General features: G+C 44.6%; 1 long non-coding RNA gene across 3 annotated transcripts; it reads left to right on the forward strand.

Moving 5' to 3' along the window:
• Positions 1–27,966, forward strand: LOC310692997. 3 transcript variants are annotated; one of them, XR_014518941.1, is made up of 3 exons: positions 1–297; positions 2,011–2,177; positions 27,340–27,966. It is a non-coding gene; the product is annotated as an uncharacterized lncRNA (long non-coding RNA). The 3 variants fall into 3 exon arrangements; XR_014518942.1 differs by lacking the exon at positions 27,340–27,966 and adding an exon at positions 5,203–6,076; XR_014518943.1 differs by lacking the exon at positions 27,340–27,966 and adding an exon at positions 5,274–6,076.
• The last annotated feature ends 20 nt before the right edge of the window (positions 27,967–27,986 follow it).

Here is a 27,986-nt window from a genome sequence, read left to right on the forward strand (position 1 = left end):
CTTTCTTTCTTTCTTTCTTTCTTTCTTTCTTTCTTTCTTTCTTTCTTTCTTTCTTTCTTTCTTTCTCTCTCTCTCTCTCTCTCTCTCTCTCTCTCTCTCTCTCTCTTTCTTTCTTTTCCTTCCTTCCTTCCTTCCTTCCTTCCTTCCTTCCTTCCTTCCTTCCTTCCTTCCTTCCCCTGAGAAATATTAATGTTAAACTGTCCAACAGAAAGCAGCTAAGAGTGTCAGAGAGCAAAAACCAGATGAAACTGTTGTGCCAATATTCTTGCCATCTTGTCCCTTCCCATCTTCCTCCAGGTAAGTGACGGCAACACCTGTTAGGTCACTGCACAGTGCTGCCCCTCCCTGTCAGCTGCTCCTCTATCGGGTGTCCAGGCTGTGAGCCATTTTGCTTAAGTAGCCATAGGCAGGTCCAGGGGGTGTGCTGGGTTTGCCCAGGTGCACCCATATGTTTCAAAGGACTTGGGATCAAGGGAAGCAAACAGAGAGAGGTGAAGGCAGAAGAAAAAGACCAGAAGGGATCTGCAGCTTCTGCTGAGTCTTTCTCTGGAAGTGGCAATGGGATCCATTCCAGCCTTTTGATTCTGCCTGCATCTGTCTCCTGGCTCTGTCTGCATCAGAGCCCAGCTGGTAATCCTGTTGGAGAGAGAGAGAGAGAGAGAGAGAGAGAGAGAGAGAGAGAGAGAGAGAGAGAGTTGTGAGGACGAGGGGCTGCTTTTGTGACACACAGACAGGGAGCCACGCCACCCTTGGCCTTCCGGATCTGCCCTGCCTCTGCCCAGTTTGACATGAGTCTTTACCTCTGCAGGAAAGATCAACTGTTTCCGCTTTTTGCTTTGTTGGCCTTTTGCATCTTTACCTCTTGCTTGACATTATTTGCTTGCCCTGTCATTTTCTCCCCCTCCCTTCTTCCTTCATTGAAATACAGTGGTGCCTCGGGTTAAGAACAATTCGTTCTGGAGGTCCATTCTTAACCTGAAACCGTTCTTAACCTGAGGTACCACTTTAGCTAATGGGGCCTCCCGCTGCTGCCGCACGATTTCTGTTCTCATCCTGAAGCAAAGTTCTTAACCCGAGGTACTATTTCTGGGTTAGCGGAGTTTGTAACCTGAAGCGTCTGTAACCTGAAGCGTCTGTAACCTGAGGTACCACTGTAAGTATATCTATCTATATCTATCTATCTATCTATCTATCTATCATCTATCTATCTATCTATCTATCATCTATCTACCTATCTATCCAGTGGCGAAGCTGCCCCCCCCCAAATTCCCCTCACAGAGCTACACATTTCCAAATGGTTTAACAATAAATCCCTCTTCCCAGGGAACTCTGGGAATTGCAGCTTTGTGAAGGGAAAAGGAGCCTCCTAACACCTCAACACCTCTCAACCCTCTTAAGAAAGCACAGTTCCCAGGACTCTCTGGGGGGAGCCAGGACTGCTTAAAGTGGCACCGCCGTCCTTTAAATGTGTAGCACAGATGGGGCCTAAGTAATTCTCTGCTGCTGCTTTAAGAAAAGGCAAGCGATGCTGCTGTCTGCGCCCCTCTCTGCTTTGCATCCCTGGAGGTGAAAGGATGAAAGGAAGTGTGTTTGACGAACTCATGCCTTTAAGTCAGCCTTTCAAGATGCCAGATAATAGGCAGTATTGTCAAGCTGCCCTGGGGACAGAGTCTAGCATGGTAGTTTAGTCTCCGCACCCCCTCCGCCCTGCTCCCCAAATGAGTCATTGTGAGCTCAGATTCAGAGGAAACCATACAAGGGAAAGCAAGAGATAATGAGCCTGAACAAGACAGAGAAGGGAGGGAGGGAGGAGGAGGAGAAAGAAGAGTCGAAGGGAATTATATGTTGAAAGGTGTATTTTCTTAAATGAACTCCTGCACATCCGAGGCCTGCATCTTTGTGTGTCTTTTGTACAAGTGTCGTCCCCTCAGCGAAAAAAAGGGGAATTGGAAAGGAAGAAGCAAAGGCCTTAATTATGCACAGTCGAATCTCTCCCCCCCCCCCCACCAGCCTGTCTCTGGTTTGCTGCCAATTTTATAATCTGGATTGTCAAATGAGCTGAAATCGTCGGGGGAAGCTTGTACATTTGCAGCCGACTGTGGCTTCCGAGGAAGAACAATGCTCTGGAACCATCTAATGGGCAACGTGCGTGCCCCCCCAAAGTTTGATGCTTGCTGGTATGGATGTCAATGTTCTTATCTTTTCTCGAGAGCCAATTTCAATAAAATTGGGGGGTTAGGGAGTGGAATGGGACAGGATTGTCTATTAGCTGGCTGCTGTCTTGGTGGAGCATGTTCTGTTTCCAAACGCCCCATTCCAGTAAAACAGTAGAACAAACATATTGTTGGGAAACAAGCAAATTTGAAAGCTCTTCCAGCCATGGGATTATGCTTATTAGAAGACCTTGTTCAGGGGTTCTGCAGGCAGGGAAGCTACGAGCAGAGAAGGATTGGGGGAGAAATTTGATGCAGTCTGCATCTGAAGGCGAATCTACCAGATCCACACTTCCCAAAATGTTTCATGAGCCAGGATAGCTCAGTAAGGAGAGCACGAGATCCTTAATCTCAGGGCTGTGGCTTCGAGTCCCATGTTGGGCAAATGTTTCCTGCATTGCAGGGGGCCAGTCTAGATGACTCTCCTGGTTCCTTCCAACTCTACCATTCTATGGTAAAGGTAAAGGTAAAGGACCCCTGGATGGTTAAGTCCAGTCAAAGGCGACTATGGGGTTGTGGCGCTCATCTAGCTTCAGGCTGAGGGAGCTGGCGTTTGTCCACATACAGTTTTCTGGTCATGTGGCCAGTATGACTAAGCTGTTTCTGGCACAATGGAACACCATGGTGGAAGCCAGAGGGCATGGAGACATTGTTTACCTTTCCACCATAGAAGTACCTATTTATCTGATTGCACTGGTGTACTTTCAAACTGCTAGGTTGGCAGGAGCTGGGACAAAGCAACAGGAACTCACCCCATCACAGGGATTCAAACTGCTGACCTTCCAGTCAGCAAGCCCAAGAGGCTCAGTGGTTTAGACCACAGCACCACCCGCGTCCCTTTTCTATGATTCTATGAAACACAGTCATACTTTGAAATTTGCACTTCTCTGAATTTTGCAATGCAGTTCTCCAACCAATCAGTGTGGATAATATGTGCATATCAGGTGGAATTGTATATAATAATGCATATACAGTGGTACCTCTGTTTACAAACTTAATTCGTTCTGGAGATCTGTTCTTATCCTGAAACTGTTCTTAAAATGAGGCACCATTAGCAAAAGTGCGCCTCCTGGTGCATGATTTCCGCTCTCATCCCAGGGCATAGTTCGCAACCTGGAGCAACTACTTCCAGGTTAGCACAGCTCGTAACCTGACGCATGTGCAACCAGAAGCGTTCGTATCCAGAGGTACCACTGTATTCATGAAAGCAACCAAGAAAGATGCATTATATTTTTGCCTGCCAACTCCAGCCAGCATCCTTTGTTCCAGCAGGGGCCAGCCAGATGCTTCTGAAAAGCTCTTAGCAGGACATGAAGGCAACAGCTCTCTTTTGCTTAATGAACCCAATGACTGGTATTCAGAACACAAGAAGAGCCCTGCTGGATCAGCCCAAAGGCCCATATAATCCAGCATCCTGTTTTCACAGTGGCCAACGAGATGCCTATGAGAGCCGGTGTGGTGTAGTGGTTAAGAGCGGTAGACTCGTAATCTGGGGAACTGGGTTCGCTTCCCCACTCCTCCACATGCAGCTGCTGGGTGACCTTGGGCCAGTCACACTTCTCTGAAGTCTCTCAGCCTCACTCACCTCACAGAGTGTTTGTTGTGGGGGAGGAAGGGAAAGGAGAATGTTAGCTGCTTTGAGACTCCTTCAGGTAGTGATAAAGCGGGATATCAAATCCAAACTCCTCCTCCTCCTCCTCTTCTTCTTCTTCTTCTTCTTCTTCTTCTTCTTCTTCTAGAAGCATCTGAATGCAACAGAACTCTTCCCACTTGCAACCCAACACAATTGATATTCAAAGGCATAGTGCCTATGACAGTGGAGGTAGAACATTGCCATTGTGGTTAGTAGCTGCTGAAAGTTTTATCATTCATAAATTTGTCTAATCCTCTTTTCAATTGGTGCCCATCACTCCCTCTTGTGGGTGCAAATACCATAGCTTAACTGTGCTTTGTGAAGAAGGATTTTCTTTTGTCTGTCATAAAGCAACATTGAAAGGGAACCTAGTGGCTCTTCCACTGTAGATGCACCCAAGGAATTTCAAAGGGAAGCCTGACAAGTTTTGGTAAAAGTGAAGGAAGTTCTCAGGGGGGGGGGGTTCTGCAGTTCATTACAGTTGTCACCTGAAATTCACAAGAGAACGGATTTTCAATGGACTCTAGAGGTTGCTCCTCAGGCAAAACATCTGAGGAAATTTGAAGAAAGCCGGAATCATGCTGACAGCAGGATTTCTCAGAAGTGTTCCACACAGAAATGTCGTTGAAGTTTGCAGAATTGTAGAGTTGGAAGGGACCCCGAGGTTCAACTGCTCCAACCTCCCTGCAAAGCAAGGATCTCAACATACAGTCCCCAATCCTATTCGAAGCCATACTGGACCTGCTTAGCTTTGCAAATGCACTAGCAGTTTTAGAGAGTCATTAATCCATGTACAGTGGTACCTCGGATTACATACGCTTCAGGTTACATACGCTTCAGGTTACAGACTCCGCTAACCCAGAAATAGTGCTTCATGTTAAGAACTTTGCTTCAGGATGAGAAGAGAAATCATGCTCTGGCGGCGTGGCAGCAGCAGGAGGCCCCGTTAGCTAAAGTGGTGCTTCAGGTTAAGAACAGTTTCAGGTTAAGTATGGACCTCCGGAACGAATTAAGTACTTAACTGGAGGTACCACTGTACCTCTTTTTTGGTTTAGATTATAATCTGATCTGATCAGTTTCCCTCCATGGCATCTTCAACACTGCATTAGCAGCTTCCCTAGTATCAAGGAACCTGGTAAATGTAATTTCCCAGAACACCCAAAGCTTTTCTCTGGACATCAGATATCCTGAAATCCTTATTCCCCAAGCCTCCTTAAGTGTGGGATGCTGCTCATGGTGAGGCACTCAAATAATTTCATTGGGACTGTAATGAAGTCCAGAAGTGCAGCAGAACTGAAACACGCCTGGTGGTGATGAATACAGGTCAATAGAAATAACTGCCTTCTTACATCTCAGGCTGCCATACAGATTAATGGGTACCCTGGCTCCTGTCTATGGCCCCATTCTGCCAGACTGTTCCTTAACAGGGTCACTGTGAAGCTCCTTCTAACACTCCTGAGATGGCTGGAAGGCTGTGTAAGGAAGTACATGACCAGATATGGGTAAGAGTTTACTGAGAAGATCCATCTTTCATCCCTTCCTGGTGAGATCATTTCTTGTTTTGGACTCTGAAAAGTGTGCTTTCTTGGCTGGTGGCGTGTGTGAGTCTGGATCTAGCTATGCAGCTGGTGCCACCGTGGGAGGCAAATTCTCCTCCGCTGGTCTTCTTGAGGGAGCAAAGATGACTAATAAATTTTACCTTCCAATCCTGGGATGATTCATAATACCTCCCACCTGGAAAGAAAGCAGTAGCATCCTAGGAGAAGTAATATGACCCAGACGCTATGTGGTGGATTAGTTTGAACTGGTTTAAAGCTGGCCCCAAGACACCAACCAAATTGTTCTTTTGGCTCCTGATGCTCCAGATGGGGTGCTTTTCCTGGAAACGGCTGGTGGAATGGTTGACCACAAGCCAAGGAGCTATATATCAGGCACTTAAGACATCTCCCCTTCCTTCAACACTCCCCACTTCTATAATCTAAATGAATGCATGTCAGACATCCGAAGCCTTACTTTGAAATGGAGTGCAAGGGAAAGAGAAGGCTAGGTGGAGCAAGAGAGGAAAGGCGAAACTTAAAGCCCTTTGTTTATTTTAGACTGTGCAATTAAGGGATGGAGTAGTGTGATGTTGACTGCAAATTTAAAAATAAAGCACCAATTAAGTGAAGCCAGCCATCTGGGCTCGTTGGCTGCCACCCTCGGGACCTGGCTGGTTACTCCAGGGCTCACATGTGTCTTGCGCTGCCAACAGCTCATCCTTGTTGGTGGAGAAAGTTCATCCATCCCCTTTGTCTGCAGTGGAAATGCAAGGGAGTGAGACAGAGAGTAGGCCAAAGGTGTGTGCAGGGAAGAGAGGTGGGGAGAAGTGGACAGAAGGGTGTTCCTGTACATCTTGGGCTCTCATGTGGATGTGACTTAAATGTACGGTACCGGTGTGTGTATGGCAGGGGAGGGGGTTCCCAGGTACCAAAAGCAAGTGCTTCTTCAAACAGTTCATAGGGAATCTATGGAATTAGCTCCCACAAGAGGCAATGATGGTGAGCAACTTGGATGGCTTTAGAAAAGGGTTAGACAACACTGGTGGTATTTAGCTCCATGGAAATTAGCCAAAATGTACAAAGCAACCAAAAGTAATTGTTGGAGCAGTTTTTATTAATTGCTTATATAAATATAAACATTTGTAAATTGTGAAAATAGTAACATTAAAAATAGTATTTTGATATGGCAGTAAAGTAAAGGGTAAAGTGACCCCTGACCATTAGGTCCAGTCGTGACCGACTCTGGGGTTGTGGCGCTCATCTCGCTTTACTGGCTGAGGGAGCCGGTGTTTGTCCGCAGACAGCTTCCGGGTCATGTGGCCAGCATGACTAAGCCACCTGGTGAACCAGAGTAGCGCACGGAAACACCGTTTACCTTCCCGCTGGAGCGGTACCTATTTATCTACTTGCACTTTGACGTGCTTTTGAACTGCTAGGTGGGCAGAAGCTGGGACCGAACAACAGGAGCTCACCCCATCGCGGGGATTCGAACAGCCGACCTTCTGATTGGCAAGTCCTAGGCTCTGTGGTTTAACCCACAGCGCCACCCGCGTCCCCAGATATGGCAGTAAATTTATGTAAAAAGAATTAAGGAATAAATGGGAAGTTGGGTATAAAAGACGAGATTTTTTTTTACGTTTATTGTAACATGAAATTGTAATCATAAAATTTCCCCGTAATTTTTATCTTAATAACAGATTGTGTAAATTTCATTTTCTTTCCCTTTCCCTCCCCTCTTAAGTTGTACCCCCTTTTCAGTATTGTTCCCCTTTTTTGTATGTAATAAGCATGGAAATAAAATAAAATTAGAAAAAGAAAAAGAAAGAAAAGGGTTAGACAAATACATGGAGAAAGCTATTAATGTCTACTAGCCACAATGGTTGCATGCTCCCTCCTCTGTTGGAGGCAGTATGCTTCTAAATACCAGTTGCTGGAAACCACAGGAGGGGGAAGCATAGGCGCCAACCCCCTGGGACCCTGGGTGCCCAAGCACCCACAAAATTCCCCCGCAAATTTTGGTGCCAAGCTGGAACTCCTGGGGGAAAGTGTTGTGTTCAGGTCTTGCCTGAAGGCTTCCTATAGACATCTGGTTGGCCACTGTGAGAATGGGATGCTGGACAAGATGGGCTTTGGGTCTTCCTCTTATGATGCCATAGATGATACAAATAGAACCCTACGAGTTGCTGCAACCAACTTGATCAAATGTACTTAGAATGTCAAATACCAGGGGATATTTTTTGGGGCCATTTCCATGTCACCTGTCAGTGAAAACTCTCCATGTGGGTTATATTAAAATAATGAAATCAGCAAATAAATAAAATACTAGATGATGATGATGATGATGATGATGATGATGATAATACTACAAGCAGTAGATTACCCTGCCCATTCTCTGCTTATCTCTAGAACCCAATGAAGTGAATTAGCATAAACAAGTACATAGTCATAATCAGAGTAATCAGAATGTGTTGTCTGCCTGCTGATCTTGAGGACTATGATCCACCGAGGTTTTGGCAATAAAGAGCACTGAACTTAATGACATGTACTTCTGAGCATATTTGCATAGGTTTGCAGCAGCTATTCTAGCAATGGAGGCAAATCCCCTTTCTCCATTCGGTGACGATAACTGGAAAGCCATCCACAATATGAAAAGAACCATGGCCTTAATTACTTCCATTTATATCCTGAAAAATCTTCCACTTTAATGGATTCTGTTGTTGGATTAATTCATATTTCTTCCTAATGCATTGAGACAACATTTATTTGATTTAATTGGCTGCCAAGATCAGTTGATAGTATGGTGGTAATTTACACTTTAAGGCCGAAAACTATCTGAACCTATTGTTTATTTGCAGCACAAGCCTAGCAAGGAAATTCATCAAAGCAAGCAGGATTTTTAATAGTGTCTCTCATTAGCGTCTCTTAATTAGGTTTCTTCTGTTATTACACCAGGGGATCTGGAGGTGCCCCTGGTGCAAACTTCAAAACTACAATTAAATTAAGTTGAATTCTGGAAGAAACCTTGAACTTCAATTTCTTCCGTCTTTGGTTCAACTTCATCTAGATTTTAATCCCATTGTGTCCCTAGGGCTGGTTATCACATTGTTATAGCCACAACATTGCAGGAGAGATCTGAAGACAGAGTTCAGGAGCCAATGAATTTCTTTAGGCGCACACCAAAGACTTGTGTTCCCCAATGAGATTTTCCTATTTTTATTTTCTTTGAGTAGAAGCCCATCTAGTCCACTTTTTTTATGTTTTCAAAGTCATCTCAGTTTGAAAAGTGGTTCACTGTTTGTCATGGAAATCACAGAACCATAGAATCTTAGAGTTGGAAGGAACATTAAAGTCCAGCCCGCACTCCATGTATGGATCTTGCAACTACAGCAGGTACAGGGAGCCAAGATGCAGACCCTCCAAGTGCATAGGTGCCAACTCCGTGGGGCCTGAGGGGGCCCGAGCCCCCTCAAAAATTCGTTTGGGGGGCTCTGCCCCCCCAATAATCTCAGGCGCCCCTCCAGCAGAGCGCCGCCGCCGTCCCCCGCCTCCTCCCCACCTGCTCCCTCGCCAGCCAGCCAGCCAGCCAGCCAGCCGCGTGCCCTAGCCGGAGAGCCCCGGCCGTCCCCGTCGCGCAATCGGCTGGATCTCCCTTCAGCAGGCCGTGCTCACAACTCGGCCCAGGGACCCCCCAGCAGCGGATCTCCGGCCCAGCTGAAGAATCCGGCAACAAGCCCCCTCCTCCCCAATCGCTCCGGCTCCGCCGAAATACGCTCCAAAACCCCCCAGATAGGCCGCCGGCCGCCAAGTCTCGTAGCGCCCTGAGCGAGGGTCTCTCCCCAACACCGCCACCTCGAACTGCGTTCTCCCGGCTACCCGAGCGAACCAGTGGCAGCTTCTCGGGCGCTCTTCCCGACTCTGCCTCCGAAGAAGAAGAAGAAACAGCCCCCGCCGAGGTGCATCCCAAAAGTTGGACGACGACGCGTCCCGGTATGGCCCCCCCCAATATTTTTAATAAGTCGGCGCCCCTGTCCAAGTGTCCCTATTTTCCAGTGTAGTGGCAAATTCAGATGTGTGGGGTCCCTTCATGATAGTCACAGCCATGCCCCTTCTAAGATTATAAAATAATAAGAATTAGGGATGCATTGCAATGCTTGATGTAGATCTCCGTGTGTTGCCTTTCAGCTAGATCTATTACTTTCTGCTGACATATGCAGGCAAATGATTTTACTTGCTCCAATATAATCTTTTGGAGTGACGTAAATTGTGTTTTCCATGAAGTTCCCTTATACGTAACAAACCTTGCACCCTGTTCTCTTGATACTGAAGCACCCTGTGTTGCCAGTGTTCTTAAATGCTTTGGAGCATACAGTGGCTGCAGAGTTTCCTTTTCTTGATGACTGGGCAGCTCTAGAAAACTGGAGGCAGGGACCTTGCTGCAGAAAATAGTAACAGGTTTTCATTCCCCCGCAACCCTGAACCACTGCATCCATGTGTGTGCACGCGCACACATGTGTACCTTAAAAAAATGACTGCAAAAATGGGAAAGAATAAACCTACGGTTGAGCACTTGCAGAGCTGGCAGAGACTGGAAATAGGTTAATGTGTCTGAGATGACTTTCCAACCAATGATCTTGGTATGGTCCTCCAACATCCACATCCACCCTTTGCTCCAAAACAAAGGTTAAAAATGCCCCTGCTTCTTCATTCAGGAATGTTCCTCTGGCTCATCTTCCCTGTTCTCCCAGGCTAGAGAGCTTCCTTTCAGGGTCACAAGGAGTTCAGCATTTTTGAAGTGTGCGCGCGCGCACACACACACACACACACACACACTGTGATCAGGCAGTGGCTAAGGCAAACCTCACTCACTCACTCACTCCACCTGCATATCTCTGCAAAGGCCCCAGTGCCAGAAACAAGCCAGCAAGCCATTCCTCTGCTTTGCCTGTTTCTGCAAGGAGGTAATTTATTGCGGCTGCAATTCATCCTTCACTGCAAGACAGGGTGTGGAGGAAAAGCTCCCTAAATAAAGTCTCCCAAATATACAGTGATAGGAAAGAATCCTTCTGCTGTTATGTACACTTCAGTGACAGTTGTGGGACTTATAAAAAAAAGATGAGAGAGGGGGAAAGTAAAAAATGCACACTGTCTAATCTTATTGCCCTCTTTTCCTCCACACCACCCCGTTCAATAAGCATTGCAGGCAAAACTGGAGCCAAAGGGAAGGAAGCTCAAATCTGCTCCCTCTTGCTCTCCATCATCTGACAGTAACCACTCCCAGGTGCTCAAGCCTGCCACTGTCTGTTTGCTTCCTTCCTTCCTTTGCAGAGCCAAAAAGCCTTTGTGCGCAGTTACTGTAATGCTAGAGTAGGGGTGTTGGAGGATTTCGACGAAAATGGACACCAGAGCAGAAATTGCTGATGCTTGCTTATTCTCCCAGGTGCTGAACAGAAACCAAGCCAGCGTATATGATCAGTATTCACTGTTGCTGCTGCTTTCAGTCCACAAATGATGTGTAATTGATTATGGTCCCTTACTGCCAAATTGGCATTGTGTTTGGGCTGGAATGAGTGGGGAGAAACAGCACAGTGACAACGTAACTAACGTTATTTATGAATTCCTTACGGGGTGCCAACTTGAACAAAACATTGTGGGGGGCCTAGGTAAGCTCCACCCTGCACAATTGATCACATGAAACAGTGCACACACACCATCAACTTTGTGGGGGCCCAGCCTCCTCAAACATTTTATTGTGGAGGCGAAGCCCCCATGACCTCTAGAGGTTGCCTCCTATGACTCCTTGTGCAATTTCTCCAAAGGGGAGAGCAAGACGATTAGCCAGCTTTTGGTGGAAGATGAACAGTGGCAGAAAGGAAACAGTGCTGCCTACAGTGCAGGGCAGAATGGAAAATGTTGCCTTCTTACACCTGTATACCTGAAGGAGCGTCTCCACCCCCATCGTTCAGCCCAGACACTGAGATCCAGTGCTGAGGGCCTTCTGGCAGTTCCCTCATTGCAAGAAGTGAGGCTACAGGGAACCAGACAGAGGGCCTTCTCGGTAGTGGCGCCTGCCCTGTGGAACGCCCTCCCATCAGATGTCAAAGAGATAAACAACTACCTGACATTCAGAAGACATCTTAAGGCAGCCCTGTTCAGGGAAGTTTTTAATATGTAATGCTGTACTGTTTTTAACACTTGATTGGGAGCAGCCCAGAGTGGCTGGGGAAACTCAGCCAGATGGGCGGGGTATAAATAATAAATTATTATTATTATTATTATTATTATTATTATTATTATTATTATTATTATAACACCCCTGTGGCAGAGCTGACTGAGCTGGTGTTAAACTTTGTAACTTCCTGGCCTTGCTCACAAGCAGCAAACTCTGGCTCCCATCAGCTCCAGCCAACATGGGCAGTGGTCGGACATGATGGGAGATGTAGTCCACCTACATCTGGAGGACAATACATTCCTACATCAGACAAAGCCCTGGAGTAAATAGTATAATCTGCATTTTACAGTAACATACATTATTAGCGCAATTTATTAGAATATGTTTGTGCACGTGCATGTGTGCGCAATTTACTTAGTTCACAAAATTCCGGTGCAAAATACTTTGAAAATGTTGTCATAAGGAAAGGTTACAAACTGTAGCCCCAAAAACCATTGTTGTAATTGGGGATAAATGCAACATTTCCCCTCGCGACGTGACAACCTAATTGTACCCCTCCCATTGTTTCACAGCCTGGCTTCATTGGCAGTTTGGGGAGGGTGGTTGTTCTTGCCTTCGCATCAGTGATCTTCCCTCCTGGGGCACTGATGCAATACTGAGAAATCAGCGCACCAAAATTCCATTCCATGAGAGTAAACAATTGATGATATCATGCAACCCTTATCTGCCCGTCTAACATCATGTTTTAAAGCAGAGAACACACCTGGCAGACTTCTGCTTTAAAAAGGAAGTTATTTATTCATCTTTGTATTATTATTATTATTATTATTATTATTATTATTATTACCCGTGGCCCTCCAGATATATGCTGAACTACAATTCCCCTTCATCTCTGACCACTGGTTTTGCTGATCAGTGGCAGAGTCCCAACAATATCTAGAAAGCCACAGATCACACACAGAGAATACAATAGGTCCATGCTACATTTTGCCCCAGCAATACAGCTGGGCTGCTGAAGGCAGCCAAGGCACCATTTGATGTGCCTTTGATTTACCTTTCCCAGGATCTTGCTGAGACAACTTGAATTCCTGGCTTCAGCTGCATAAGTGCTGTCCATGGTTCTGAATCCACATCTTAGACTCCCTGCAAAGCGCTTGAGAGAATGCTCTCTGTGGTCCTGTAACTTGGACACTATTCAATGTGCTTGTCCTCCCAGGAGCTCCTGATCTCCCTTCCATGGTGGCTATTCCCATTTATCACAACAGCAAAGGTCTTGCCCATTGCCTATTATTTTATTCCTTATCATTTTACTAAGTTGTTTTCTTGCAAATATATCTCATCTTCTTTTTTACTTGGCTACATCTATAATAATAATAATAATAATTTATTATTTGTACCCCGCCCATCTGGCTGGGTTTCCCCAGCCACTCTGGGCGGCTTCCATAGAAACCAAAAAACACTAAAATATCATACATTAAAAACTTCCCTGAACAGGGCTGCCTTAAGATGTCTTCTGAATGTCAGGTAGTTGTTTATCATTTTGACATCTGATGGGAGGGTGTTCCACAGGGCGGGCGCCACTACCGAAAAGGCCCTCTGCCTGGTTCCCTGTAGCTTTGCTTCTCGCAATGAGGGAACTGCCAGAAGGCCCTCGGCGCTGGACCTCAGCGTCTGGGCAGAATGATGGGGGTGGAGACTCACATCTACCGGTATATCTTTCTTTCCTATATAAACCTTGGAGCCTAAGGTGGGTGTATTTGTGGTTTCTGGACAGTCTGCCACTGAGCAGATCTAGGCCTGCTTTGATTCAGAAAGGTATTTCCCAAAGACGACACATGCCACGGACTGATTGTGAGACCTTTTGTGTGACAAATATGTTCTCTCCTACTTAGCAATGTCTCTCTTCCCTCTCCAATCCCCCCCCCCCCCGCATCTCGAATATATATTCACTTGTATAACTCATTAGCTGCTGTTGAAATGGAACTGTTGCAGCAATAGCAACACACACTCACAGGTGGGGAAAATGTCACACCATATCATTATCAACCACCCACTTGAAAATGCTGTGGTGCGAAGTGCGGCCTTAACACTGAGAATGTTAAACTTCACGGAAGCCTCCTGGCCTGCCTGATTAGCTGCTGTGGATGGTCAAAAAGCCGCACAAATGGACTGATGGTTTTATAATTGGACCCTCATTCAGAGACACCCATTTCCTTGTGCAGGAGTGTGTGGGGGTTTTCCCCTCTCTCTCTCTCCACAGCATAGATAACTGTATTTCTTGAAGTGTGATTTTTGACAAATCATGGCCAGGAAAAAAAAATGTGAAGGAGAAATTGCAGGTCCTTCAAGACCAAAACAGCATTTCTATTACTCTAGAATTGATTAATCATAGTGCGCATGCAGGCAGGGGTGGCTTCAAGGGTCGCCATCTGCTGATCATCATCATCATTTTATTTGTATGTAGTGGTTAAGAGCAGTAGACTCGTAATCTGGTGAACCGGGTTCACATCTCCGCTCCTCCACGTGCAGCTGCTGGGTGACTTTGTGCTAGTCACAGTTCTCTGAGGTCTCTCAGCCTCACTCACCTCACAGAGTGTTTGTTGTGGGGGAGGAAGGGAAAGGAGAATGTTAGCCGCTTTGAGACTCCTTCGGGTAGTGATAAAGCGGCATATCAAATCCAAACTACTACTACTACTACTACTACTACTACTCTCCTTCTTCTTCTTCTTCTTCTTCTTCTTCTTCTTCTTCTTCTTCTTCTTCTTCTTCTTCTTCCACAGCTAAACAATGTTCAAGGCGGCTTACAATATGAAAAGATTTACATTGTTACAAACATAGCAAAGTAGTCATAAAAATAAATACAGTGGTACCTCGGGTTAAGAACTTAATTCATTCTGGAGGTCTGTTCTTAACCTGAAACTGTTCTTAACATGAGGTACCACTTTAGCTAATGGGGCCTCCTGCTGCCGCCGTGCCGCCACTGTGTGATTTCTGTTCTCATTCTGAAGCAAAGTTCTTAACCCAAGGTACTATTTCTGGGTTAGTGGAGTCTGTAACCTGAAGTGTCTGTAACCCGAGGTACCACTGTAAAACACATCAAAAACTACATAACGAAACTGAACAATTTCCACATAAAAATACAAAAAAATAATATCAGTAACAGCAAAAACTCCCAACAAAATTTTCCCCAAAATACCTCAGTCCCTGCTGGGCAGCAGCAGCAGTTCTTATGAAGTCTGTCAGGCCCCACCCTGGGCAGGCTCCCAGCAGGTCAGACAACATTGGAAGCTGTCTTATACAGAGTCAGAGCATTGGTACATCTACCTCAGTAGTCTGCAGCAAGGAGTGGAGAACCTTTGGCCTTCCAGATGTTGCTAAACTCCAATTATTCCTTGCCAATGAGTCATGCTCACTGGGGTTGATGGGAGTTGTAGTTCAGCAAGCTGGAATGTGTGCAGCCTTTGAGTAATCCAGGCTGCCTCAAGGCAGACTGGATTCTCCTGGTATTTCCCCCTTAAAGCAATAATCACACACACAGTCTTGTAAAAGGTAAAAATAGCATTTACTCACTCAGAGTTTCTGTTGCTGAATATCAGATACAGCAGCTTTGTTCAGGCAGGTTTAAAATGGTAATTCAGTTAGACAGACATGCTTAAGTCTAGTTTAAGATGGTGTCTGAGCAATGGAGCTCAGACATGCAATTTATTCTCACATTTCTGGCTTGGTGATGAGGTGAAGAGGTAAGAGTAAAGAGAGGCAAAAGAGTGAAGAGGAAGGTGAAGAGATTATATGGTGGTACCTTGGTCCTCAAACTTAATCTGCTCTGAAAGTCTGTTCCAAAACCAAAGCGTTCCAAAACCAAGGTGCACTTTCCCATAGAAAGTAATGCAAAATGGATTAATCCATTCCAGACTTTTAGAAACAACTCCTAAAACAGCAATTTAACATGAATTTTACTAATGAGACCATTGATCCATAAAATGAAGGCAATAAACAATATACTGCAGTCACACAATCAATCAATCAGTAGCTGAACTGGGTTCCACACAGTCACAAAAAACAAAACAAAAAAGAGCCGCAAAAACCGAAACGCAAAATAAATACCAAAAACAGACAGACCTCAGTATAAAACTCAAAACCGAAGTGTGGCACTCAAATCAGAAGTGTAACACTCAAAACGGAGCATGTTTGGCTTCCAAATAAAGTTCGCAAACTGGAACACTTACTTCCGGGTTTGAAGTATTTGGGTTCCAAGTTGTTTGAGTACCAAGGTGTTTGAGAACCAAGGTACTTAAGGTCAGGGCACAGTGTGAGTGTCTCTCAGAGTTCTCTCTAGCAAACTTACAGGAAAACTCTGTGAGCTCCAGCCCCTATCATGTGCCTGTCTAGCAAACATGCCTTGTTGATTTGACTGTGTTGTAAATATCCCACAATTAGGTCAATTCCCCTTTGAATGTGAACTGGTTCCAGTTTCTCCCCTTTCCCTGGTCCCTGAGGATGAAATGACCAGGGATGCAGCATAGGAAGAAGAGGCCCATTCTTTTTGTTTTATTTTGCTTCAGCTAACATTTACATTCGCCTTTCAGAGCAAAATTGAAATACCAGGATGCAGCAACATATCTGCTCAGAAAAATATTGGGGTGAGATAGACTTTAAATGGCTTTTAATGAAGCATTTTGCACCAAAGGACAACTAGCCCTTCAACGAAGGCTTCCTTGAATTAAATCCTCACATTCAGATACACTTTTTTTTAAAGGGAGAAAAACAATATTACCTGTTTAAAGGGAGTACGAAAATCCAATTAAGTTTTGAATTTTAATTTCCTTGCATGCGTGGTTTTGTTGCCCTGTGAAAAGAATGTAAATGTAAATGGCATTTCCTCTACGTTATCTCCGTAATCCAGAGGCTAGAATATCCTGTCATACTTATTTTGTCTGGTGATGATAAAAAACCAAACAGAGTTTTTAACTAAATTTGCTGTAAATGGGCAAATAATCAAAAATGAACATCTTTATAGTCTAATCTTTCATTAGTGTGTGTGCCTAAAATGCTGCTCAGAAAAGATTAGCTTTCACTCTTTCTACATATGTGTGTGTGAATGCATTTTGCCTGAATCTGCCTGCAGGGCAGAAGGAACACAGCGACACAAGCTATGCAAGTGATTCTCACCATGATGCCTTCCAAATATTGTAGACTTCAACTTCTATAATCCCAGACCAGTAGGCACACTTGCTGAGGCTGATGGAAGGTGGAGTCCTACAATATCTAGAAGGCAACAGGACTGTTGTTTAGTTGTTTAGTCGTGTCCAACTCTTTGTGACCCCATGGACCAGAGCACGCCAGGCACTCCTGTCTTCCACTGCCTCCCGCAGTTTGGTCAGGCTCATGTTTGTAGCTTCGAGAACACTGTCCAACCATCTCGTCCTCTGTCGTCCCCTTCTCCTTGGGCCCTCCATCTTTCCCAACATCAGGGTCTTTTCCAGGGAGTCTTCTCTTCTCATGAGGTGGCCAAAGTATTGGAGCCTCAGCTTCAGGATCTGTCCTTCCAGTGAGCACTCAGGGCTGATTTCCTTCAGAATGGAGAGGTTTGATCTTCTTGCAGTCCATGGGACTCTCAAGAGTCTCCTCCGGCACCATAATTCAAAAGCATCAATTCTTCGGCAATCAGCCTTCTTTATGGTCCAGCTCTCACTTCCATACATCACTACTGGGAAAACCATAGCTTTAACTATACAGACCTTTGTTGGCAAGATGATGTCTCTCATTTTTAAGATGCTGTCTAGGCTTGTCATTGCTTTTCTCCCAAGAAGCAGGTGTCTTTTAATTTCGTGACTGCTGTCACCATCTGCAGTGATCATGGAGCCCAAGAAACAGGCAACAGGACTACAGAATTGGAATAAGTATCTGCAGCCCAGGTTGTTTCCCACACAGCCCTCAGCATCTCCAGCCCCTGCCCAAACTATCCTGCTCTGCAGCACTTTCTCCAAATCACGCTGCTGGCATTTGGTGATGTTCCTACAAGGATGACATTCCAGAGCTCTCATATCCACCCATCCCATCCCACTCTGCAGCAGCACTTTTTTTTTAAAGGCTTACTTTCAAAGGGCCAGTTGCAGAAAGCACTGTCCTGCAGGTGCCTTTTGGGACCAGTTTCAAGCTGATCCCAAAATGCTCCCACAACAACTTTTTCACTCAGCCTGTAGGCCAGGGCTGGATTTAGGTTTGATGAGGCCCTAAGCTACTGAAGGTAATGGGGCTCTTTATATGTCCAGCTGTCCTTTGTCAACAACAAATTGTCGCTGTTTTTTGTGTTGAGTAAATTTATTTATTTTTTAATATACATTTTTATTAGTTTTTACATATATTTTCCAAACAAAACATCTCATCTCATCTTGTCTTATACAACATTTTGGCTATATTAGCCTGAGACTTCCATCAAACACGTCTAATGATTTTCAAACCTCATCTCTTAATCTTACATTTGTTATCCTAACTATTACTTTTATTAATCCGTAACTTAAAATCCATTCTCATAAATCTTTTCTGCGATATTTCATTTGGTTCTCCTTACAAAAGTTCTTGTATTCCTACAAGCGTAGTCAGTTGGTTACAATTGTCTTTCAGAGAACTCGTATATTTACTCGAATCTGTCAAGAATTTCTGGTCCTGCTGGTTTCGAATTCTCCCTGTCATTTTACCCAATTCTGCATAGTCCATCCATTTCATCTGCCATTCCACTTTCGTCAGTAGTTCTTCCTGCTTCCATTTCTGTGCCAATAATACTCTTGCTGCAACTGTCGCATATAAAAACAGTTTTTTATCTTGTATTTTAATGTCAGTGCCTACAATACCAAATAAAAATGCTTCTGGTTGGTTTTTTTAATAAATTTATATTTCAACATCTTTTTCAAATGGGCTATATGGTAATTTATGGACCTAATGGGTATCTAAAGCCATTTGCACATAACAAACAGGAGCCTACACAACACAAAACACTGTTGCTGTATGTAGGTTTTATTCTATTTGTTTTTTATCTTGTATTTTGGAAATGCACATCCAGTTTTTTTCCTTTAATTTTTTTGAGGGGCCTCAAGAGAGTGGGGCCCTAAGCGATAGCTTGTTTAGCTTATACATAAATCTGGCACTGCTGTAGGCGGTGATGTTCAAGTTTCAGCTGTTTGGGGGTGTAAGCAAACAGTGGTGAAGTGTGAGATGAACCAAATGTACCAGCAGTGCTGATTATGCTCCTGATTCCTAGAATGTGACTCTTCTGTTTTTTAATCTACTGGGGTGGGGAAGGAAATACTGCAGCTTGTATTTTCATGTCATATCCCAGTTGTTATCAAAATACTGCCATTTATTAGTTTCTAAGAGTTACTAGCAGACTTTGGTAACATGATCAAACTTTAATTAAAATGTCTGCTGGAATAAGAAGAAATTGTCTTTGGTAAGCACTGGAAGCACAGTAGCGGAGTGGCTGTCTGACTTAAGTTGTAAGGGAATTCCGTAAAATTGGGCCCACAATACTGAAAGCACACCTCCTGGAGGATAGGAGCCTTCCATCCGATCCTTGAGGGGGCCACTAACAGTAACTCATAGAATCGTAGAATTGTAGAATTGGAAGGGACCCTGAAGATCATCTAGTACTGCAATGCAGGAATGTGCAACTGTCCCATACGAGGATGGAACCTGCAACCTTGGCATTATCAGCACCATGCTCTAACCCAGGGGTCCGTAAACAGACCCCTGTGTTGCCATATAGACAAGCTGATGAAGAATGGATCAAGATTGGCTGATGAAGAATTGAACGAAACAGATTGGTTATCTGGAAACTTTGTTCCAGAGATATTTGGTGACAGATTATGTATATATCGAACTTTTGAATTATTCTACTGCGACTGGTGAAGAAGATTTAGAGCAGCCTTTCTCAACCTGTGGGTCCCCAGATGTTGTTGAACTACAACTCCCATCACATCTAGCTAGCAAGGCCAGAGCTCAGGGATGATGGGAGTTGTAGTCCAACAACATCTGGGGACCCACAGGTTGAGAACTGCTGATTTAGAGACTTTGGTTGTAATTTCTGATCATTTGTATTAGTCTATAAATAGTGTTTAGTGCCATTGTTATTGGCCATCGTGTTGTGTTGCATTGTGCAGCTAACCCAGGGGTCGGCAAGGTTTACCTTGCCTGGGCCAAATCGGACTAGTGAAGATCCCTCCATGGGCCGGATCGCACCGGATCACCCACCCGCCCATGATTTCCAGTGTCTACGCATGTGCAGACGTGATTCCCGACACCGCGGAAGTGAGTCCCTGGGCCGCGCTGTGCCGGTTTAGCGCAGCGTACCAGGACTCTCCGAGCAGGCTGCTTGGTTCTAGGGCAGCTTGTGGGCCAGTTAAACAGGCTCCATGGGCCACTTCCAGCCCATAGGCTGCAAGTTGCCCCCCCCCCCTGCTCTAACCAACTGAGCTATTCATGAAGACCTCAATGATTGGGCAGGGATATAAGGGAACTATCCCATGCCCTGGGACATGGGTGGTGCTGTGGGTTAAACCACAGAGCCTAGGACTTGCCTATCAGAAGGTCAGCAGTTCAAATCCCCGCGACGGGGTGAGCTCCCGTTGCTCGGTCCCTGCTCCTGCCAACCTAGCAGTTCAAAAGCACGTCAAAGTGCAAGTAGATAAATAGGTACTGCTCCGGCGATAAGGTAAATGGCATTTCCGTGCGCTGCTCTGGTTCACCAGAAGCGGCTTAGTCATGCTGGCCACATGACCTGGAAGCTGTCTTCAGACAAACGCTGGCTCCCTCGGCCTATGAGCGCGCAACCCCAGAGTCGGTCACAACTGGACCTAAAGGTCAGGGGTCCCTTTACCTTTTATCGCATGCCCTAATGCTTAAGAGCCTTGTAAATTACTTAGAAGCAAAGCAGAAAACCTTTCTCTATCTCCATGGAAGCCGAACTCAGTGGGGATTATGTCTGGCGACACATGTATAGGATTGCACCCTCAATCTCATTTTGCTTAATGACACTTTGTCCCGCACATCTCTCTTTGAAGAAGGGCGGGTGGGTGGGAATCCCACATGTGGTTGTTAAATACATGTGACCTTCTGAGAGCTTTAATCTAAGCAAATGCACAACACACTTTGAAGTTGACCAGCCTGACCATGCGTTCTGCAATCAGAGAGAGGTTGCAAGAGGTCAGATTTAGGCCCATCAGCTTCAAAGCTGATTGTAAACCTTGCTAGATTAAAGCTCTCAAAAAGCTGTATGTCTTTAAAAAAATAATAATACTCATTCCCCCCCTTTGCGAGGTCCATGAAGAGAGGCTTAGAAAGAAAGCTGGGAGCAGCATCAAGATGTCATGCACTGAGAGGCAAAATGAGACGAGCAGCTATAACTCTTAGCTTGTGAAGCAACAGGAGCAGCCTATCACTTTCTCTCCAAGCATAGGGAAACAATCCTGAAGAGGGAATACAGAGCTCCTGCAAAAGTGTGAAAAAGGATTACCCCAAAAAAATAAGCCTCACCAAGTCAGAAGAATATGTTTTCAATATTGCACATTAAAGGACATCAATAGGAAATATGTGTAATTTATATATGGTGGAGGACAAGGGTAGCTTGTCCACCTTTGGTCCCCACCATGCTCTTAGCTCTCAGCTCTGGCTCCTAGAAGCCTTCAACATGTGACAGCAGCCACAGCCTGGAAATGGCTTTGACTGGCCAGTTGTACCAGGTAAGGGTAGCTGGTGAGGGTAGCTGATGGGTCTCAAACCCTCAGTGAGTTAGGGATGTCCACTCTATGTGCAGGCAGGCTCTGGTAGATTGAGCAGATGAGGCCGACAGTGGGTCCGACAGTCAAGAAGGCGTTTTCTGCCCATGCTGTGTAGAGGGAAGTGAGGAGCAGATGGGGCTTGTCCGCCTGGGAAGGTAGTCCATTTAGGAGGAGGAAAACTCTGGTCCTAAAAATCTGCTGCCTTGTGGGATATCTTTGGGAGAAGAAAAGGTTAAGGAGTAAAACCTACACAGATCTGGAGTGGTGTTCCTAAAGCAGTTGGATGTTTTCTTGTACTCTTCCTTCTAGCAACTCCCCCCCCCCAATTTTTTTATTAGTTTTCACAATATTATAAACAAACAAACAAACAAACAAACAAACAAACAAACATCATAGCCTTATTGAAAATTACACTTATTAACTTTGTTAAGTGACTTCCTCACTTCCCCTTGGTTGAATTTCATTGCATGTCCTTTTAACGGTTTTCCAAATCCCAATTCTTATAAAATTTAACTTAGACATTAACATCCTTAAATCTTCACCTTATGGAATTAAACATATTAATTCATCACTTAACATAAATATAATCCTAAGCCAATTAAGTATCTGCAAGCTGTTTTCAGTTAATTTGACTTAACAAATTTAGCTAGATAATCATTAAATTTAATCCACTCTTCCTGATACTCCTCCTCCTTCTGGTCACGGACTCTTCCGGTTAGGTCAGCTAGCTCCGAAAAATCCATCATCTTCATCTGCCATTCTTCTATTGTTGGTAATTCTTGGGTTTTCCACTTTTTAGCTAACAAAATACGGGCAGCAGTTGTGGCATACAAAAATAATTTAACACCTTTCTTCGGGAATTCCAAACCTGTTATTCCAAGAAGAAAGGCCTCTGGTTTCTTTATAAATGTGTATTTCAACATTTTTTTCAATTCATTATAAATCTTTCCCCAGAAGTCTTTCAGTCTTTCAGAAACTCCTGCAGCCAGGCTGCTGCCAAACATATTGCTCTGTTTCCCTTTGGAGCACGTCAGTGAGATGACATCAGTCTTGTCATCTGGGCAGTCTAGGACCTCCGTACACACTGCTCAGGCTTACACCCCAGGGAGGTCACTTCAGTGCTGTGAACAGAGTGGTTTGACTTCACCCCCAGACATGCATTCCATTGTCTCTCGAGCCAACAACATATGGGTTGCCTCCAACTAATTCCTGCTCAGGAGTAGACCCACTGAGCTCGATAAACCAGCATTAGCCATGCCCATTAATTTCAAGGGGTCTGCTCCGAGTAGGACTAGCTTTGGATACAAATCTCTCTCTCTCCTCTGTGTGTGTGTGTGTGTAGACACAGACACACTCACATGGCCTCATGGCAAGGGGAATAAATCATTTTTTAAATAAAAAAAATCTCACATTGCAAAATACTCTTTTTATGTTGGATATTGCCCTGGTTCACCCACAAGGCCAAAGAAAAGAGAGCATTGGAATGCTGAGAAACATCCAGCTACCCACAACAGCTGTTGGTTGGAAGCCTCCATCAGCTATTGATGCTGAGAGCTGCTACTATTTACCAGCAAGCCCTGCACCAATGCTCAGGGAGTGCCAATACCTCCACTGCTGGTCCTCAGTGAGCCATAGGGCTTGAATGTGGAAGAGAATGCTGTGAAAAAATGTGGCTTGGGGTGTCGTCTAGGCAGCTTGCAATAAATGGATCATCTCTAATTTCACTTGTAGTTGCTGTATGGCCATTGTAAGTCGCATGATTATTCAGAGGCAGCAGAGGGAAGGGAGCTCTTAGCTTGCCTCTTGTGGGATTCCAATCTTCAAAGGAGCTGCCTGCCTATCTTTTAATGCACACCTATAGCCTAATAAGTTCCAGTCAGCGAGTGCTGGGGGAGGCATTTCAAAAAACAAAGACAAGGACTAGACATTTAATTTACCTGGGAGGGATAGTTCATCTTCCTTTCTCGAGGCATTTGGAAATGCACAAGACACAATGTCAGCTTCTCAGCTAGTTCCAAAAATCCCTTCTCTGTAGAAACATTAAACGAAAAAAACAAAAGAAAAAAGCACCGCTACTTATATTTGAATCAAGCAGCAATTCGGCTGCTAATTGTATAGTAATTGACACAACGGCTACAATGTCCATTGTGAATGTCAAACCATTAAATATTAGGGCCTTAGGCCAGGATTCAAGCCGTAATTTGCTACTGAGTTAACAGGACAACGAGGAAATGGCAACTGCCAATAGATAGCCCAGACACAAGATAATGACCGAGGTAATCAACTGGGGTGTAAACTTGGTGCAGCTCTATTGATTTCATTGCAGCTCTGCAGATTTATACCAGCAGAAGATCTCATTTTCTATCACGCCGGAAGAAAATTGTCTTAAGAACGAGACTTGTGGTTTGAACAGGGGTGGGGGCTGGGGGGGATTTCTGCAAATCAACAAAGTGTCTTGAGCATTACAAAGTGGTACACTGGATTAAAAGATTAAGAAAATGAAATCGCAGAGGAAGGGAAATGCAGTAAGCTTTTGACAAATTGACTCTTACATGAGTAGGGTATTGATGATTCAGAAGGACATGTCTGAAATGTTTGGCCTTTAAGACCTGTGGTGATTTTTAAGATACAAAGAAGGAGAAAGAGAAGGGGAAGGGGAAAGTATTTGAAGTGGAGATAGCATGTCATAGAGAGACAGGCAGATGGACAAGCTATTCTTCTGCAGAAAATTACTTTTTGTACATATGAGCCACAACTGTCCTGATAGTTAGAGGTACTCTGTGTTTTCATTTATAAAAAATATATGCTACTGACCTCCAGCGTCTCAGACCCTCCAAGTGTCCCTATTTTCCAGGGACAGTCCTGGATTTACAGAAGCTATCCTGGTTTCTAATTCGAACCTGGAATGTCCTGCTTTTCTTTAAGATGTCCCTTATTTTCATAAGAGAAATTTTGGAGGGTATGGAATAGGACATCTCGCTTTATTGGCCGAGGGAGCTGGCGTACAGCTTCTGGGTCATGTGGCCAGCGTGACTAAGCCCTTCTGGCGAACCACAGCAGCACACGGAAATGCCGTTTACTTTCCTGACAGAGCGATACCTATTTATCTACTTGCACTTTTACGTGCTTTCGAACTGCTAGGTTGGCAGGAGCAGGGACAGAGCAACGGGAGCTCACCCCGTTGCGGGGATTCGAACCGCTGACCTTCTGATCGGCAAGTCCTAGGCTCTGTGGTTTAACCCACAGTGCCACCCACATCCCTTAGCACCTTAGAGACCAACTAAGTTTGTTATTGGTATGAGCTTTCGGGTGCATGCACACTTCTTCAGATACTGAAGAAGATTTTTTTTTTTTTTATGAAACCAGAGGCATGAGTTTTCTCAGCTGCCTCAGGGAAGTTGTTCTTCTTTTTGCTCTTGCCTAAATGGGATTGGGATGTTGAGAAGGCAGTGGCAAACCCAGCAAAAGCTGCATGTTGCTCTTTTGGCTCAGTAATAGCCACCACCACCATAATAAAAACCTGCAGACGTAATTGTTGAAAGCAAAACCAGTGTTCCTTTTGAAGACTGGTTGATTGCCATTCCACTCTGGAAATTGTACCTCTGGAAGGGGAATACCAACCAACCAATTCTCAGTATCTAAAATACAGATCCCAGAATTCCTGTTATGGAGTCGTGAATGTTTTAAGTGGTAATATGAAGAAGAAGAAGAAGAGTTTGGATTTGATATCCCGCCTTTCACTCCCTTTAAGGAGTCTCAAAGCGGCTAACATTCTCCTTTCCCTTCCTCCCCCACAACAAACACTCTGTGAGGTGAGTGGGGCTGAGAGACTTCACAGAAGCGTGACTGGCCCAAGGTCACCCAGCAGCTGCATGTGGAGGAGCGGAGACACGAACCCGGTTTCCCAGATTACGTGACTACCGCTCTTAACCACTACACCACACTGGCTCTCATGTATGCAGTGGCGTAGCGTGGGGGGTGCAGGGGGGGCCGGCCGCACCGGGCGCAACATCTGGGGGTTAGGGTTAGGGGGCGCAAATCCACGGGTTAGGGGGCGCAAATTACTTGCCTTGCCCCGGGTGCTGACAACCCACGCTACGCCACTGAATGTATGGTGTGTATGTGGCCTTAGTTGGAAAAACTAATATATTCTAAACACACTTGGGCATTGTTATTATTTTGAGTCAAGAAATGTATCACAAATCCAAAAGAAATTAGATTCCAATCTGGGTGCTGTATGGATCAGGTTAGTTCACATTTGACTGAACAGAAATCAAATTACGGTACCCCAAGCACCCCTTCTTCTCAGCCATCTACCAATGCAGATGCTCAAAGCTAAATTTCACTAATCTCCAAATGGTGTTCTGTAGACGTTGTTATTTCTTTGGCTGAACTCCAACAATTAAAAAGCACTTAAGCAACACTGTTAAGTAGTATGGCAGCAATTGTGCAAACATATTTCGATTACAGCTCCACTAACTGGAGCCAGACAATTAAAAAAGTTTAAAACCTACCGTTAAAAAACAGAAAGCATGTCAATGAAAACTGCCATATTGTCTTTAGAAATATGGAACATTTCCAAAATTCTCATCTGAATTACCTGGTATTGTGTGTAAAGTAGGACTGATGTAGCCTACCCCAATCCTTGGTTCCCATATATAGTTTGACTACAACCCGCATCATATCCAACCAACATAGTCAATGGTCACGGATGATGGGAGTCACGGATGATAGTCCAACAGCAAAAGTTGAGAAATGCTTGACAATTGAACGAATGCATTAGGGATTTTCTGTGGTTCCATTTTTCATTTCTAAATTTTGAACTGAGTATTATGACCACATGCTTTAATGCAGTGCATTGGTTAGAGTGCTGGGCTAAGATTGGAGACACCCAGGTTTAACTCTCCAGCCAGTTAAGCTCACTAGGTCATTCAATCTTGTTTAGATAAAGCTACAGAAATCTGAGAATAAAAAAGGGAGAGAAAACTATGTATTCAAGGGAAAGGCAAGTTTGTGTGTCCACTCAGTGAGGCAAATTGTTCCGCCCAGGGGTGCCAACTTGAATTAAATATTGGGGGACCCATGTAAACCCCGCCCCACAAAATTGATCACAAGATGCAGTGCTCACACACAATTGGAATGGCAATGTCTATCAACTTTGGGGGGTGCCCAGCCCCCTCAAATTATTTTATTGATCAGGTAAGGCAAACAGGGCACTGCCTCACCAATCTCAGTCTGCCCACAGCAGGCACTATCTCCTTGCCTTCTTACTTACAACCAAAGTACTGCCTTATCGATTTCTTCCTCTTTAGTCTCAATGTTACCACTGTAAAACTCAGTAGGGAGAAGAATGGGGGCAAAAGTAAATTGAGTTGGCTCTGCCTGTCATTGGCTCTGGCACCATCTACAGGCAACCCCCCATTTATGTGGGGACGCGGGTGGCACTGTGGTCTAAACCACAGAGCCTAGGGCTTGCCGATCGAAAGGTCAGCGGTTCAAATCCCCACGAAGGGGTGAGCTCCCGTTGCTCAGTCCCAGCTCCTGCCCACATAGCAGTTCGAAAGCACGTCAAAGTGCAAGTAGATAAATAGGTACCACTCTGACGGGAAGGTAAATGGCGTTTCCATGCGCCGCTCTGGTTTTGCTTAGTCATTCTAGCCACATGACCCAGAAAAACTGTTTGCAGATAAACGTTGGCTCCCTTGGCCAGTAAAGCGAAATGAGCGCCACAACCCCAGAGTCGTTTGTGACTGGGTTTAACTGTCAGGGGTCCTTTACCTTTACTTTTTATGTTCCAAGGCATCAGTGAAATTGTGTATATTTAAAACACCATTGGAAAAGCCTGCAAACACCCTGTTCTGCCCCAGCCCCACTCTGTTCTTCCCCTTTTTGTGATGTTTCTGTGATATTTTGGGTTTGGCGTGATGTGCACATGCATGGCCATGTATGTATTGAATGCACATAAATAGGGTGTTGCCTATACCGTTGGCTTCCCTGCTTTCTGTCCTCCTAGGACCAATGGACACCAGCCTCCAGTGATCCTACTCCAGGAGAGAGTTGGCATTTCAACATCTCCATAATGCCTGACCTTAAAGAGAAATGAATATCATCACTCACTGGTTCCCTAAAAAAACATTATATATATAATCTTCAAGCAGACACAAATATGAACTTTTCACCAAGTTAACAGGTTGACGTTGTGATTAGAAAGGAGGAAATCAAAAAGCAATTACCTACCTAGGTATTATGCTAATACAATTATGGAAACCACTAGCCCAAAACTGTTGATAAATTAGATAAGTAAAAGAAGCTGACCTGAAAGGATATTTTAAATAATGCCATACCATCCTTGCTATCTAATATAATTGCTCTCCTGTGACCCAACCTACATTAAAAGTAAATTCCTCCTTTAAAAAATTATATGTTCGGCACATGATGATTAAAATAACAATATATTCTCTCTTCTGCTGGCAATGATGTTATGTAAAATAATGGGGGGGGGGGGAGAAGGAAGGAGAATGAATTAGCCTTTGATGCTAAAAATTTACTGTGCACTGTCATTTTAATGAATTACATTTGAGATGTGTTAAAGTTGGAAATCGTTAGCTAACCTTTTCAATAAAACATTTTCTAAAATCAACACTGAGAAAGGATGCAATT

The sequence above is a fragment of the Podarcis liolepis genome (genome assembly GCF_965112155.1).
Source record: "Podarcis liolepis genome assembly, chromosome: 14".
Taxonomy (NCBI): domain Eukaryota; kingdom Metazoa; phylum Chordata; class Lepidosauria; order Squamata; family Lacertidae; genus Podarcis; species Podarcis liolepis.